Genomic DNA, 11,010 nt, shown 5'->3' with positions numbered 1-11,010 from the left:
GGGTGCCCACATTTTTTCCTTTGTAACACTAATAGCTGACTAGCTAAGTGCCTGTTATTTCCTTGGCAGAAGATTTGATTGTGTTTTGGGCCGGATACTAAATCCAAAAACTATGTAAAAATGTCAATAGGTGAGTGCACATTGATTTCGGTTAGTCACAGTGATATTTGAGCCCCTTTGGGGGCTCTGTCTGGGGAAGTATTTTACAAGAAAGATAATATAACAGAAAATTACTGGAGCTGCACAGGTCTCTAGTGGATTTCTTAGGGGCCTGCTAAGTTTCTGTAGAATCAACAAATGCTTTATTAATCTAAATTTGTGGTTTTGTTCTTTATTCTCTTCAGAAGGTTTGAGTTTTAATGATGAAGCTCCGATGGAGCGGAGTTGGAATGTGCAGGCCTGCACTTTGGCTCACTAGTGGGAGAACCCTTACTGAGTAATGAACTCCCAGTGGATTGTGGGAGTAATGCAGCACTGTTTCCATGCCTGGTTCCCAGGGACTGCTGAACAGCCGTTTGGCCCGTTTCTTGCCAGGCAGAGGTCTGTGTGAGCAGATAAAGTAGAGGGAGTGAGGGACTCTCTGACAGCTGTGCTGGGCCGGAGCTGACTGGGAGCGGCTGATAAGGGCCCAGCAAGGAGAAAGAACCAGCAGCTTTGCACCGCCAGAAATCTGACAGGATATCACAACTGGCAAAGAAAGTTAAACACAACTGGTTTGGGGGGATGGTAGAGAGAGCTGTTATGAAAGATAATGGTAATTGATTGAATCAAAGTAGCAGAGCGGGCTTGTTTTTCCTTGCAATTAATTTTTTTTCTAATTTTCAAACTGAAGTATCCTAGGAGCTCAGGTTGCACTGTGCACATGCTGCACTAAAAGATAATAAGCACATGCCCTCTTCAGCTTTTTGGGGGAAATTCAGTCCAAGAAAAGACACAATTAAAATAAAAAAAACCTTAAAGTTAAGAATGTCTGACCATGAGCTCATCTGATCTTCCTTTAAAAAAAAAAATTAAAAACAATTAAAAACAATCCCTTTGTCAGATTGGCACACTGTATATTTTCTGGATACAGTGGGCAATAAGTCCATTTTGTCCACAAAGCAAACATATAGTGACACTGGAGAAAGGAAATATAATGGGGCTTTAGTGTAAACACTGTAAATAGATGTGTGTGTTTCTTTTGTCTTTTTCATCTCCTATTCCTCCACACATTTTAGCTCAGTCCATATGTGTAGAGAAGGATAGAGATGTATGTCCTTAGTATTTTATGCCATTTACTCTCTAGGTTTATTTTAGAAAGTTTTTATTTTGCTCACTAGTAACGTGCAGCACACAACTGCTAGAAATAAGGGGATTCCACTATATTGTAAACAGGAGCTATAATTTGTGTATTTAAGTAAACACAATCTTTTTATACTCTTTTTAGTCTTTGGAAATTGGAATCTGTGAACAGTAAAATTTTATGTCAGCACAGCATGTAGAATGCAGGATACCTAATAACTAGTAAACCATTTTAAAAAGTCTTCTGCTTGATCAGACATGGTGCTTAACATATAGTGCTGAATCCTGCCTAGTAGGTAATTAGTATTTAGGGGAAAAAACCTCCTGTGGACCATGATGCCATAGACCTATATTGACACTTTTTTTTTTTTTTTACATGGTGATAGTGTAGGGGGGTTGGGTTGTATTTTTTTTGCTGTTAAATTTGGGGGTAGTTTGTGTGCCCATTTTAAAAATCATTCTCTAATGAAAAGGCTGCATTGAGAGTTATACAGTACATCTTAAAAGACCTTGACCATGCAAGGTCTTTTGTTGCTTGTAATTGATAACAATATATTCTTATGCTGCCCCTTTAGACAATGTGCACGTTGGGCAGGCAACTAATATTTGAATGCCTGTGTAACAGTAATCTAAAACTGAGTAAAAAAACCAACCGCAACTGATAAAGGAATATAAACTAGGGATTACAGCAACCCATTTCTTGTTGTGGTTTTGCTGGCTTGCATCCCAGAGCAAGTGCATCTGCAGACACGTTAGATAAATGCATGGGTTGTCTTTAGGCAAGAAGTTCTGATTTGCTCTTCCATGAGGAGGCCAGAGTTTTGTACCAGTGCTCCATCATTCTTTCCCAAAGGTGACAGCAGGGGGATTTGTCTGTACAGTGTGGGGGTTGGAATTCTCTGAACTGCTGGGGTGGTGGAGAGAGAAGTAACTCTTGCTCCCCTGCTGGCTATCTGGGGACTTGAGGGCATCCTGAAGGGAGCCATGCTCCTGTCCTTTTGGCTGTGAAACACTGCTGAGGTCCATCGAACTGATGAACAGGGCACATAAAAGACTGGTACTTTGCCTTGTCATGACCATCAGTTATATGAGGGTAAGGTGTCTGTGAAGAAAAAGAGGCCTTCCTTGAAGGGGTCATATTAAAAGCTTTGGGCCCTCTGTCACCAGATCTCGTGTTGAACTAATTTAGCTAGGTATTTGTCTAGGGCTTGGGAAGCCTTGTGTTGGAGGAAGTATGTGTGTGCCTCTGCCCCTACAGGAAACGTGCTGATCAGGCTAGAGAGCACATTGAGTTACAGGCATTGCCCTTTCACCTTTGACAATCTGGGTTCAAATCTAACTAAACTCTCAACTGTAACAGGTTTAGTGGTCTCTGCCTAAATCCAAGTGTACAGCTGGCATAGCAAATCCACCAGGATGTAAATAACAAAGCAGTGCCCACTCAGGATTGGACCTCAGCAAGTTCTGCTAGTGAGGGTTAAAAGTGCATTAAGATAGCTGGCGTTAGGGAAGATTCACATAATCAACCCCCAGCATGTCTTGGTCTAATCAGTATTCTCAGTCTATCAGCTTCAGGAGCATTGAAAAAGACGTGAAAAGGAATTAGTGTAAAAGAATCTCTAAATTAAAATATCATTAAAAATATGACTTGGACACACACAATCAAGTGAAATGCTTAGGGATAAATGGAGTCCCCAGAATACCCAACCCCACCCCCCTGCAATTGCACAAACCTGCTTTTCCTCCCTGGCCTTGCCAAAACCTGGAAAGCTCCCAAAGGAGGCGGGTAGCAGAAAGCAGATTTCATCCAGCTGCTGCTGATCACCCTCAGAATGGTCAGCCCCCACTTCCTGGCAAACAGGAGCCGTCTCCCACATCATGGGGCTGCAGGCATGAAATGGGGGGCATGTAGGAGAACTACAGAGAAGAATGTTAAAGTAAAATGCATTGTTCCCCTAAAGAAGACAAAACTCTTATTATTATTCTACTGCCCAGTTGCCTCCCAAATCTGAATAGTGTCACTTTAAACCTTCAATGTGGATCTTCTTGATTGTGTACATATATCAGACCCTTAAGGAAGCTTTAATTATGGGTGGGGTTTGTGTTTATTTGGTAGTTTAAAAAACCAAAATGATATTGGACACGGACATATTGTATCAATGGGATTATTTTTGTGCAAGGGGTTATTTCTGCATGGACCTAACAAACAAACAGTCACGTGTAGACGAGGGCACTATCTACAAGAGAGAGCCTGAAGTGCTGAGTGCCACCAATCCTGAAGTCGCTAATGTATTGCAGGACCAGGGCTTTAGTAAACAGACTCCTTAAAACAGTAGGACAGGTTTTAATTTAAAACTGAGAAACCATTTCATTTGATAAGCCACCCATCCCAAAACAATGTGCTCTTTGCACGTCTGTGACTGTACTCACACATTGCCCCCCACCCAAGCTCGTGCTTTCGGATACAGTTACTGGCTCAGTAACTCTCGTGCCTGCAAAACAGTAACTGCAAGTGTCTTGTCTGATACAATGGAGTTATTTTAAATTCACACAAACTGAGGTGGACTTTTAATTTCTGACTGGATCTAGCATTCGTGTTAGGCCTCGTGGGTAAATTGGTAGGTGTGCATGTTTGTATGAAAGAGACTGGGGAGGGAAGCTACAGCTGGTAAAAGAGGGTGTGGGAGGATCTGGGCTGGAGCCATTCTTCTTGGGTGCTAAGAGACAGCTGGAAAGGGGTGGGGGAAGTGGAACAGAGACACAGTTCTTGAGGGTGGAGGAGAAATGGGTGGTAAGGCAGTGACATGTGCCAGGGTACGTAAGGGAATAAAGTGCACAGAAAGTCCTGGACGTTGCCTTTAGATCAGTGAACAAGCATGATGTCACTGTGCTTGTGTCCGAGAACCGAGAATACTAACAATATAGCATAAATATTGCATAAAGTAGACAGAGAACAAGTCTGATTTGTAAACAAATTATTTCAAGCTTCTGAGGTGAGTTTTAAAACAAAGGAAGATTTTCCAAACTCTTTTAAACAGGTAGTTTTTATAAAGTAAGGTAGTTATTCTTGTAAGAAGACTGGGGATGTCCAGTGAATACGTTTTCTGGAAACAGTTTGATATACAGTGATTAGTACTATAGAACTGTATTGATCTTTTTCTTTTTTTCTGCTTTGTATTTTCTCCTTGTATTATGTATCTCTGCTTGTATCATGGAGTGTCACTAGCTTTTCTATTGTAAACATGATTTTAGTCCCTTCTCTCAGCTAATATCTGCAGTTCTTTGAGTACTGGTCCTTGTGTGTATTGCACTGTGGTATGCTATGTTCCAGGTGCCCAGAGCTGGAGAATTTTGAAAGCAGTGTCCGATGGTCCACACATCATGCCTCCGACTGAGGAGATAAAGGGCGGGGCATACTGACCACCACTCCAGTTCCTTCTCACTGCTGCATGGTCTGGGTTGGAACCTCCAATGTCCAAAGCTTTGGCTTTTTTCTTTTTCTATCAAAATATATTTAGATATCTGTAAATAGTTTTTATCCTCTGGAGTTTGAAAGTTTGTATCTGATAGTGTTAGTTTTTATAGTTAGTCAGTTTCTCTGACCGGGGGAACACATCCCTCCTAATTTAAACTACAATACAGAAAATTATTTCCCATGCCCTTCAGAAGCAGTGCAAAGGCTTGGGGGAGTCAGGGGTAACAAGGAACTGAGGGAGAGGGAAGTAATTGCTGGGAGCCTGGATGGTTGTTGGGTGTGGGTGGGAGAAGGGTTTTTTGGGGAGAGGGATTATTAGGGAGTTGGGGAGCCTCTCCCATGCTGACCCCAAGCATCTCCCATTCATTCAGGCACATCTCCCCATCTCCATCTTTCCTGTTGCCCCCCCCCCCATGTGTCCCTGCACCCCACTCTCATTCAGCCTTTGGCTCAATGTTGTCACCCGACTTGCTCCTGTGCCCCAGTCTGTCCCCCCTACTAGCTCTTCTGAACCACAGTCTGTGTCTTCCCAGCAACCCCATGTGTCCCGCTCTGTCCCCCCATATACCATCCCCTTTTACCTGGCCCCACAGGCATGTGAGAAAAGCAGCCTCTGCTCCCTCCATCTCCTTGGTTGGCTGACTGCTCTGGCTCATGAGCCAGTTGCACTCTCTTCTGGTGTTACAGCAACCCTTGGTGGGCAAAAGGTGTAATTGCAGCACCTCTGCAGCAGAATGTATTATTCTGTGGAGAACAAAAAATCTGCAGGGGACATGAATTCTGCATGTGTGCAGTGCACAGAATTTCCCCAGGAATACTAAACCAAGCACTAGCACAGCCCAAAAGAACTTTGTACATCCCAAGTCTTAGAGGCACAATATTAAAGCCACAAGTCTAAGGTTCCATCAACACTGGGTCATGATATGGAAGTACCAGTATCTTCAGTACCTCCTAAGCATAAACCCCAAGATCCACTGGCACTGATGAAGACTGATCACCAAGAGCATCAGGCACCTCATTTTCCACCTCTTTGTCTTCACAGAGTTTCTACTGTGGCTCTGGTGGTTTGGGCAGACAGGACACCTCTCAAGGAAGAGCCAAGACCTTTGCTCCTTGTCTTGAGGACATCTTTGGTCTCTCATGCCTGGAGTCTTCCACTCCTTCAAGTCCCTCCCTTTTCAGAGGTTACGACTCTACCAGGGGATCCAGCCTTTGGAAGGAGTTTATCTCCCGTTCCATTTTCGGGCTGTGATTTCTTTCCAGCAGCACCTTTGGTACTGCAGTTGGAACTGGAATTGATTTTCTTCTCATCAGCAGATTATGAGCTGCTCAATGAAATGTCATGCCCTCCTCTCCCAAGACACACATTCCCGGTTAGAAGACCTGGGCCAGCTTGGGACCAACCTCTGCCTCCTCCTCCTGGGTACCCCCATGGGGACTGCCACAACCCCCATTCAACCCATCCTATTGGCCATACTAGAGGCTCAGTAGAGTAGAGACTCCTGGTCGCCATGGGACAGTACCATTCTGCAGAGTTGATCCAGTCTGCTAAAGAGTCACCCCTTCTCTCCCCTTTGAAGGGACAACTGGAATTGCCCCTGCATCCCACTGAGGAAGAGGAGTGTGTACTGAATCCAGCAGTTCCTCCGGATTGGATGAGACTGCCAAATGAGGTGGTGACTCCGACGTCTCCATCCCCCCTCAGTAATATAAGCTAAGTAATATAAGGGGAGCTACAAATTCCTCTTGAGGAGGTTCAGGATCCTCAACATAAGCTCCTGGACATTCTTCAGTCCTCAGGCTCCAGTAGAATAGTACTCCCCGTTAACAAAACCATACTGGAGCCAGCTAGAGTAGTTTGGCATAATCCAGTTGCCTGTGTTCCTAAGAGGGCAGGGAAACGGTACTATGTCCCAACCACGAGGGGTGGAATTTCTTACACTTCTCCTAATTCTTCAGTAGTCCAAGCTGCTGCAGAAGCTCTAGAAAGCAACCCCTCTGATCTATCCTGACTGGTAAGGAGGGAAAGTGTCTCAACTGGGAAGGAAGGTCTTCTAGCCTCCAGTTCAGGTTAGCCAATTACCAAGCGCTGCTGGCTGGACAACTTCCTGGACCATTTGAAATTTGTGGATGTTATTGACAGTCTCACACAGCAGGACAGAGCTTGTTGCCAGGCTTTCATTGAGGAAGGCAAAATGGTTGCCAGGACTGCTATCCAATCAGCTGTAGATGCGGCTGATACAGCATTTAAGGCAGTGGCTATTGCCATCATGTTGTGTAGGGAATCGTGGCTCCATGCTTGGGGGTTTCCTAGGGAAGTTCAGAACATCATTGAGGACCTTCCCTTTGATGAGACTCATCTATTCAATCAGAAGATGGATGAGTCCTTACACACATAGGGCCACCCTTGCTCCCTGGGAATATATACATCTACCCTGTAGAGAAAATTCCACCGGTTACAATACAAGCCTAGACTGATGGAACAGTTCTTCTACCAGAGACGTTATGAGCCACTCTGTTAGAAGCAGAGTGCTCAAAAGACCCACCTACCCACAATTCCTGCAGCACGTTACTCATTCCAATCCCATCCCTTAGCTGAACATCATTTCTGACAGGAGCTCAAGAGCTTCATACCACTGAGTCCCACATCTTCTGAGTCCCACACATCCTTTGGGGATCATTTAGCACCCTTTTTCAACACCTGGAGTGCAATAACAATGGACAAATGGGTGCTCAGCATCATCTGTTCTAGCTATACAATAGTTTGCATCCCTAACCCCTCTGAAACCTCCTTTCCCACCACCTCTCAGGGGCCACTCTCATGAGAACATTCTCAGACAGGAAGTGGAATCTCTCTAACAGCATGGAGAGAAAAAGCAGGTTCCTCTTTGGTACCAAAAGAGGGGTTTTTACTCCACAAATTTCCTAGTCCCCAAACAGAAAGGCAGTTGGAGACCCATTCTCTACTTCTGCCATTTCAACTGCTTTATTTGCAAACTCCGGTTTTGCAGGGTTATGTTGGCATCTATAATTTCATCCCTGGGAGAAGATGTGCTTTACAGCTCTCAACATGAAGGATGTCTCCTCCTTTCACATGGACATTCACCGACATTTTCTCAGATTCATAGTCGGCTCTGACCGCTTTCAGTACAGAGTACTCCATTTTTGGCATTGATACCACCCCTTGAGTGTGTACCAAGGTGTTTTCTGTCCCTGCAGCCTCTGTCAGATGCTGTGGTTTCACCATCTCGACCTATCTTGACTATTGGCTCCTTGTCACCAGGTTACTCATCTATTCAATCAGAGAGGCCCAGGCGTCAACTTTGACAGTGCTACAAATCCTCTCCTTTCTGGGGATCAGGATAAACTCCCAAAAATCCATTCTTATCCCTACTCAGACTTTGGACTTCATTGGGGTGTCCTTAAATGAACATAAGAAAATAAAAACGGCCATACTGGGTGAGACCAAAGGTCCATCTTTCCCAGTATCCTGTCTTCCGAAAGTGGCCAATGCCAGGTGCCCCAAAGGGAATGAACAGAACAGGTAATCCCCTGTCGCCCATTGCCAGCTTCTGGCAAACAGAGGCAAGGAACATCATCCCTGCCCATCCTGGCTAATGGCTATTGATGGACCTATCTTCCATGAATTTATCTAATTCTTTCTTTAACCCTGTTACAGTCTTGGCCTTCACAACATCCTCTGGCAAGGAGTACACAGGTTGACTGTGCGTTATGTGAAAAAATACTTCCTTTTGTTTGTTTTAAACCTGCTGCCTATTAATTTCATTTGGTGGTCCCTAGTTCTTGTGTTATGGGAAGGAGTAAATAACACTTCTTTATTTACTTTCTCCACACCTGTCATGATTTTATAGATCTCTATCATATCCCCCCTTAGTCATCTCTTTTCCAAGCTGAAAAGTCCCAGTCTTATTAATCTCTCCTCATACGGCAGCCGTTCCATACCCCTAATAATTTTTGTTGCACATTTCTAACCTTTTCCAAGTCCAATATATATTTTTTGAGATGGGGCGACCACATCTGCATGAAGTATTCAAGATGTGGGCATACCATGGATTTATATAGAGGCAATATGATATTTTCTGTCTTATTATCTACCCCTTTCTTAATGATTCCCAACATTCTTTTCGATTTTTTGACTGATGCTGCACACTGAGTGGATATTTTCAGAGAACTGTCCCCAATGACTCCAAGATCTCTTTCTTGAGTAGTAACAGCTAATTTAGACCCCATCATTTTATATGTATAGTTGGGATTATGTTTTCCAATGTGCATTACTTTGCATTTATCAACATTGAATTTCATCCGCCATTTTGTTGCCCAGTTACCCAGTTCTGATAAATCCTTTTGTAGCTCTTCGTAGTCTGCCTGGGACTTAACTATCTTGAGTAGTTTCCTATTATCTGCAAATTTTGCCAGCTCACTGTTTACCCCCTTTTCCTGATCATTTATGAATATGTTAAATAGGACTGGGCCCAGTACAGACCCCTGGGGGACACCGCTATTTACCTCTCTCCATTCTGAAAACTGACCATTTATTCCTACCCTTTGTTTCCTATCTTTTAACCAGTTACCAATCCATGAGAGGACCTTCCCTCTTATCCCATGACTGCTTACTTTGCTTAAGAGCCTTTGGTGAGGGACCTTATCAAAGGCTTTCTGAAAATCTAAATACACGATATCCACTGGATCCCTCTTGTCCACGTGCTTGTTGACGCCCTCAAAGAATTCTAGTAGATTGGTGAGGCATGAGTTCCCTTTACAAAAACCATGTTGACTATTCCCTAACAAATTATGTTCATCTATGTGTCTGACAATTTTGTTCTTTACTATAGTTTCAACCAGTTTGCCCGGTACTGAAGTCAGGCTTACTGGCCTGTAATTGCTGGGATCTCCCCTGGAGCATTTTTTAAAAATTGGCGTCACATTAGCTATCCTCCAAGCATTTGGTACAGAAGCTGATTTAAATGATAGGTTACAGACAACAGTTAGTATTCCTGCAATTTCATATTTGAGTTCCTTCAGAACTCTTGGGTGAATACCATCGGGTCCTGGTGACTTATTACTGTTTAGTTTATCAGTTTGTTCCAAAACCTCCTCTAATGACACCTCAATCTGGGACAGTTCCTCAGATTTGTTACCTAAAAGGAATGGCTCAGGTTTGGGAATCTCCTTCACATCCTCAACAGTGAAGACAGATGCAATGAATTCATTTAGTTTCTGCGCAATGGCCTTAATCATCCTTGAATGCTCCTTTATCATCTCAATCATCCAGCGGCCCCACTGGTTGTTTAGCAGGCTTCCTGCTTCTGATGTACTTCAAATTTTTTTTGCTATTACTGCCATCGTTGCAAGGGCTTACTTGCTGAGAGACAGATTTCAGGCTATCATAGATGAGATCATAACCAACTCCAGAGTGCCTATCAAGACCTGTCTCTCTCTCCTAGGCCATATACCTCATGCACTTATGTCATGCCTTTTGCAAGACTCCTTGTCATTGCCTACAAGTGTGGCTTCAGATTGTGTACTTGAGAAACCAATAGTCCATGACCACTATAGTGACTGTTCCAACCAAAGTGATATCATCCCTGTCATGATGGAAGAATCCCTATCAGGTTTGTTTTGGCGTTCCCTTCATTGCCTTCACACCAGGCTGGATGATCATTACCGATGCATCCCTGTTGTGTTGGAGAGCTCACATGGACAACTGTACAGCACAAGGCACAGGACATCTTGAGAATCCAGGATGTACATCAATGTTCTAGAGCTACGAGTAGTTTGAAGGGCTTTCTCCCATTCATTCAAGGTCACCATGCCCTCATAATGTCAGACAACATTATGACTCTCTTTTATATCAACAAACAGAGGATCAAGATCCACACTCCTGTGTGTAGAAGTGGTCAGTCTGTGGAACTGGTGCATCGGCAATCATATTACCCTGTTGTCAGTCTACCTCTCAGGAAACCAGAATGGGCAAACAGACCCTCTCAGCAGACACTTTGTGGTCGATCATGAGTGGGAGCTTCATGACTCTGTGCCAAAAATATTTTCACTGTATGGTGGACCCTCACTAGGGACCTGTTTACCTCCCAATCAAACAGGAAGTGGAACATATACTGTTCCAGAGGAGTCCTGGGTCACCACTCACAGGGTGAAGCCCTATTCCTTCCATGGTCAGACCATCTGAACTATGCCTTCCCTCTGCTACCATCCTGCCTCAGGTTGTGCGCAAGATT

General features: G+C 43.9%; 1 protein-coding gene across 1 annotated transcript in view; it reads left to right on the top strand.

Moving 5' to 3' along the window:
* Positions 1-11,010, top strand: part of ZNF423 (zinc finger protein 423) — a 212,359-nt gene that overhangs the window by 30,521 nt on the left and 170,828 nt on the right. The gene's annotated exons all lie outside the window — the stretch shown is intronic.

Source organism: Emys orbicularis, chromosome 14 (genome assembly GCF_028017835.1).
Source record: "Emys orbicularis isolate rEmyOrb1 chromosome 14, rEmyOrb1.hap1, whole genome shotgun sequence".
Classification (NCBI taxonomy): Eukaryota; Metazoa; Chordata; order Testudines; family Emydidae; genus Emys; species Emys orbicularis.
The sequence above is the reverse complement of the archived record's forward strand: the minus strand, read 5'-3'. Positions and strand labels throughout refer to the sequence as shown.